The 6,248-nt window shown below is 33.3% G+C and overlaps 1 non-coding gene across 1 annotated transcript; it reads left to right on the top strand.

Annotated features, from left to right (window-relative positions):
• Positions 1-270: 270 nt before the first annotated feature.
• LOC112714235 (small nucleolar RNA R71) lies at positions 271-378 on the top strand. Its single transcript, XR_003159188.1, has one exon. It is a non-coding gene; the product is annotated as a small nucleolar RNA R71 (small nucleolar RNA).
• Positions 379-6,248: the final 5,870 nt, after the last annotated feature.

The following is a 6,248-nucleotide window of genomic DNA, read 5'->3' as shown; positions in this document are numbered from 1 at the left end:
ATTGACTTGCTGAGTCAATAATTTATTCTGAGCCAATATGGCATTCAGAGTATCAATCTCAAGAACTCCTTTCTTCTGAGTTGTCCTGTTGTTCACAAGATTTCTTTTAGAAGTGTACATGAACTGGTTATTTGCAACCATTTCAATGAGTTCCTGGGCTTCTGCAGGCGTTTTCTTCAGATGAATAGATCCGCCTACAGAATGGTCCACTGACATCTTGGATAACTCAGACAGACCATTATAGAAGATACCTATGATGCTCTATTCTGAAAGCATGTCAAAAGGACACCTTCTGATCAATTGCTTGTATCTTTCCTAAGCTTCATAGAGGGATTCACCTTCCTTCTGTTTGAAGGTTTGAACTTCCACTCTAAGCTTGCTCATTTTTTAAGGTGGAAAAAATTTAGCTAAGAAGGCATTGACCACCTTTTCCCAAGAGTTCAGGCTGTCTCTAGATTGTGAGTTCAACCATATACTAGCTCTGTCTCTTACAGCAAAAGGAAAAAGCATAAGTCTGTAGACCTCGGAATCAACTCCATTGGTCTTAACAGTGTCACAGATTTGCAAAAATTCAGCCAAGAACTGATGAGGATCTTCCAATGGAAGTCCATGAAACTTGCAATTCTGTTGCATCAGAGAAACTAATTGAGGCTTAAGCTTAAAGTTGTTTGCTCCAATGGCAGGAATAGAGATGCTTCTCCCAGAGAAGTCGGGAGTTGGTGCAGTAAAGTCACCAAACACCTTCCTTGCATTGTTGTTGTTGGGTTCGGCCATGACTGTTTTGTCTGCTTTCTTTTCAAAATTTTCTGTCAGGTCCTCTTCAGAGTGTTGTGCTTTAGCTACTCTTAGCTTCCTCTTCAAGGTCCTTTCATGTTCAAAACCAACTTCAACAAGAATGTCTTTGTCTTTATTCCTGCTCATATGAAAGAGAAGAGAACAAGAAAGTATGGAATTCTCTATGTCACAGTATACAGATTCCTTGAGGTGTCAGAGGAAAATAGGAATAGAGTGATGAGGTAGATAGAGAAGATTTCGAACATATAAAGAAGGATAGAGTTCGAATTGCTAATTGAGGAGAAGTGTTAGTCCTTAAACAGAATGAGGTGAGAGGGGGGAATTTTCAAAAACAAATTTTTAAATAAAACTAAAAAATTTTAAAATAATTAAAAAGAATTTTGAAAAAGTGGTTGATGGTTTTTCGAAAATTAAAAGCGAGAAAGTGGTTAGGTGGTTTTGAAAAAGATTTTGAAATTAGCAATCAAAAGGATATGATTGAAAATTATTTTGAAAAAGATATGATTGAGAAGATATGATTGAGAAGATATGATTGAAAAAGAAATTAAAAAGATTTGATTTTTGAAATTAAAGTTGATGACTTGACTAACAAGAAATTTAAAAGATATGATTCTAAAATTCAAATATTGAACCTTTCTTAACAAGAAAGTAACAAACTTGAGATTTTTGAATCAAAACATTAATTGTTAGCAAGATTTTTGAAAATAGTGAAAGGAAAATGAAAAGGATTTAATTTTTGAAAAAGATATGATTGAAAAGATTTAATTTTGAAAGATATGATTTCAAAAATAAGAATTAAAACATGAAAAACTGAAAAAGATTTGAATTGAAAACTAACACACCTCCCTTGTGTCATCCTGGCGTTAAACGCCCAGGATGCTAGCCATCTGGCGTTTAACGCCCAGAATGCTACCTCTTTGGGCGTAACGCCCAACCAGGTACCCTGGCCTCTTTGTACTAAATTGATCATAACTTGAGCTACAAAAATTCGAATGAGGCAGTTTTAGTTGCATTATAAAGCTAACATCTGGGGATTCAAAATGATATGCAATTTGCCATAGTTGCCTTGCAGTTAGGTGACGTGCACGCGTGGTATGACGCATATGCATGACTGGTGTGGCAGACAAGCGACGCATACGCGTGACAAGGCGTCACGTGCTGCAGATATCAGAAAACACTGGGGGCGATTTCTAGGCTGATTTGGCCCAGTTCCAAGCCCGGAAACACATATTAGAGGCTGCAGAGTGGGAGAATCAATCATTCATACTTCATTCACATAATTTTAGGTTTAGATGTAGTTTTCTAGAGTCTCTCCTCTTTCTAGGTTTTAGGTTTTCTCTTTTCAATTTCTCCTTAGGTTCGGGTTTAATCTTCCTTTAATTTAGTTTTCTTCTACTTTTATTTGTTCTAGTACTTTAGTTATCTACTTCTATCATTGATTCCTTTATTTTGCCAAAGTCCAAATTTTCTAAAGCCCACTATACACACGACCCTCCAAAACCCCAACAAAATCAAAACCGTTTATCAAATAAGCAACGAAAAATTAGTGGACAGCAAGAAAAACAACCGTTTCAGTTCCCAACGCACATTAACTGCAAGAGCCCTATCAGATGTCTTTTCCCCATTTTCCAAAACATTTAATTCAAAACAAATCATATATCACTTTCAAATCAACCACCAAAACACAAACTTTTCCGAAATTTTCATAAAATCATACCGAACTATAGAGGCCCTACAATTCCAATTCCGAGGAATACCTGAACCAAACTCAAATTCATCTATACCTCGGACACCTGACATAAAAGGTCATCCCATTTCGAAGCCTCTAATAAATAAGTTGAACTTGGGGGCTCCCACTAACTCTAATTCCAAGCTATAATACAAATAAGCTCAACCTGTTTACAAATCAAACTCTCAAACAGGTCGACCTTGGGGGCTATGATCCGCTACCCAAAGATCGGCTTATACCAACAACCTCGGAGTCAGAATCAGCAGGATATGATAATTTCCCCACGAATCTCTCCACACTAAAACCACTAAATCCCCAAATCACGGATCACCAACAAAAGATCCCATCAAATCCAATAACAGAAATACGAATAACGGCCTAAAAGTAATTCAATATATGCGAGTAACTTATTCAATCACAGGTACACAATTATTCCATCTCTACTCTATATATTCTCACACTCTCACTGACTTGAGCGTTGGAGTCCTTTTGTAGGTTCCCAACGCCACCTCCCCCACAAGAAGACGACGTTCCACCTCCTTACTCTAAGAAAAGCTAGTTCAAGCATGACAGAACGAGCTATACCTCGGAGATCACTTTCACACAAGAACAGATATTATTTCAAAGAAAAATACAATTACTTCTTGAGTTTGAGTTGGCTTATATATATATATATATATATATATATATATATATATATATATATAGCATAATCTGGGAAAAATCTATTTTCTGTGTTTTACTAAAAGCAAATGGATATTTTCTTTCGATTCAGATTTTATGGTTTGTATTGGATATACCTTTTCTTTTTCTTTTAAATGTTTCAAAAGCTTATCCTTAACACTATAAATAAACCAAACACTCCAATCTTGCAACATAAATATAAAGCATGAGGTAAGATCAATTCTAAAACCATGTCTCATAATATAGTTTAATATGAAGAATAGGAGCAACAAATATGAACTCTTATAACCACTTAGACACCATGTTAGCAAACAAATTAATCAAATAATTAAAGCTGTTTAGTAGAAACTAAGAAAAATTGTTAATTTTTTATTGGATAAAATAGAGACCAGGGTTTGGTAAACAGGATAAAAAGAACAGATAGTAACCCACTTTTTACATCACCATACCTTGTTATCATCAGTCACCGAGTACAGATTTCAGTAAAAGCAATAACAATAAAAATTTTGCAAAAAAAGTTTCAATCAAACTCATCTTTCTAATTAAGCACAAACTAGCAACAACAATCAGAGACAATAATTTTAATCAAACTTGTCTTCCTAATTAAGCACAAACCAGTAACAACCCTCAGAGTAAAAAATTAGAAATCAAACTCATCTTCTTAATTAAGAAGAGACCAGTAACAACAATCAGGGACAAATTAAATTTGATATACTATGGCAATATAATTATTTGTGAATTTAACTAATATATGTGCCTTTAATCAATTATAAAAATTTAAAAATCAAATTTTAACCTCCGAAGAAGACATTGTTCAGGTGTTTTTTGCAGGAGAGGGCGGCAACTGGAGTGCTGCTCCGTGACTGGAGTGCTGCTTCGCTTAGGGTTTCTTGCCACGACTTAGGGTTTGTTGCGATGGCTTATGACTGGACGACGGCGTGGACTCAAAACTGGACGAGGACGCAAACTGGACGATGCTGCTGGCTACATGACGGCGCTGCTCTTTGCTATGCGTGCGAGCCTACTACAGATATGAATGGATGACTTGCGACGGCTTCGAGCGACGATGGAGGAGTTCCTTGATAGTGGACGATGTTCTCTGGCTCTCTGGCTCTCTCAGGCTATCATTCTCTCAGGCATGGCCGTATGGAGGAGGAAGAATGGAAGATGGAAGTTAGTTGTGGCCTGTGGGTGAGTGGGTGTCTGTGTGAGGACTGAGGACTGAGGGTGAGTGGGTGACTGCGCGAGTGAAAGGAAAAGAGAGTGAGGGTATTCAGATCTAGGGTTTTATTCCTAGGTTAAATCAGTAAGGGTAAATCAGTAAAAAAAAATCACTATGCAGCATCTTTTTTGGTTCGGTTTGATTTTTACCAAACCAACCGAAAACGGAACCGAACCGATCGATTTAATTCGAAAAAACAAAAAAACCGATTTTTTCGATTTTTCATTCGGTTGTTGTACTTTTCGATTCAATTTTGTGGTATTTTTCGGTCCGATTCAGTAACTTACACCCCTATTGTGAAGTGACTTAACTTCATATAATTTGGTGAGAGCATCCCAAATTTTTTTGCTGCCTTTTTCTCTGCTACACTTGATAAAACTGAGTCAGCTAGTACCAAGGGTAAATTTGCAATAGCATTGTTGTCCATCTCCTTCCATTTTTCATCTGTAATTTCAGTGGGTCTATCTTCAATTGCTGCCACGCAATTATCTTTTTTCTTAATGGCTTTTATCTTCAATTTCCATACGGAAAAATTACTCCCATTGAATTTTGGAATTTCATTCTTTGCTACCATTTTTTTTCGCGATAACTTACGGCAGAAGAAAATAAAATTATCAATCAGCAACCTTTAGCTCTGATACCACTGTTAAACACCAGACAAATGACGCAGCAAAATATAGAAACAATTAAATAATTTTCTTTGAGAATTATAACTTCTTTCTATCACAAGGAGATTATCATAACACTCTCTCTTAACAAAAAGTGAATACACTTGTTTTTATATATAGGAGAAAACTTTTCAAAAAAAAAAACTCTAACTTAATGTTATTATTAGATAATTTGATTAAAATGAATTAAAGAAAAATTCAATTTATATGTGAGTCTTTTTAATGTGAATTATTTGTCAGTTAAAAATATATAATTCTTCATTTTTTCAACTATTAAAATTCTAAAATTATAAATTAAAATTATTTATAACCTTTTATTTTATTTATTTATTATTTATTTATTTTTTAAAATTAACTTTACTAATTTTCACATATAATAGATGCTATGATCAAGCAAAGAAAATATGAAATAAATGTAACACTTTTTCCCATCAAATGTGGTTTTATATTAACCGAAAATGATTAAACTAAAAATAACTAAATCACTTGAATCAAGAAATTTTTAAAAATAAAATAAAATAGCTGATATTGATTAATTATTTTATATTTTTATAGAAAGTAATTTGAATATTAGTTTAAATAAAAAAATAAGTCAATATTATTTACCGGTTTGAATCAATACTATTATTATATCTTACTTTGGCTTTGAAAATTTAATATATCAAAATCGATCACTTTGTAGTCCCTTGCTCATAATATAGAATTATTATTCAGGTTCGACAAAGATCAAGTGAATTTTATTTGAAAAAGATAAAAAAAATCACATGATAAGAAAAAAAATAACACAAGAATTAAAATTAAATAGAAAAAATAAATTATAATAAAAATAAAAATAAAAAAGATAGATTGAAATTAAATATAAAGAGAATTATTATTTTATTTTTTATCCAATTTTTTGGTACAAGAAAAAAGAGATTTTTCAATCTAAATTGTTCCTACCATAGTTTGGGAGTTAAATCGAATGACTACTCAATTTTCTATCCAATTTCCAGTGCAACAAAAGAGGAACTTACTAAATCTCACTTATCTACCCTATGATTTTATCACGAAATCAAAAAATGTTTGACACATCTAATCACTCAATACTACAACTACAATAACTAAAGATGTATTTATATTCTCTTATTAAGTTAAAACAAAAAAAAATTCT

Source organism: Arachis hypogaea, chromosome 9 (genome assembly GCF_003086295.3).
Source record: "Arachis hypogaea cultivar Tifrunner chromosome 9, arahy.Tifrunner.gnm2.J5K5, whole genome shotgun sequence".
Taxonomy (NCBI): Eukaryota; Viridiplantae; Streptophyta; class Magnoliopsida; order Fabales; family Fabaceae; genus Arachis; species Arachis hypogaea.
The sequence above is the reverse complement of the archived record's forward strand: the minus strand, read 5'-3'. Positions and strand labels throughout refer to the sequence as shown.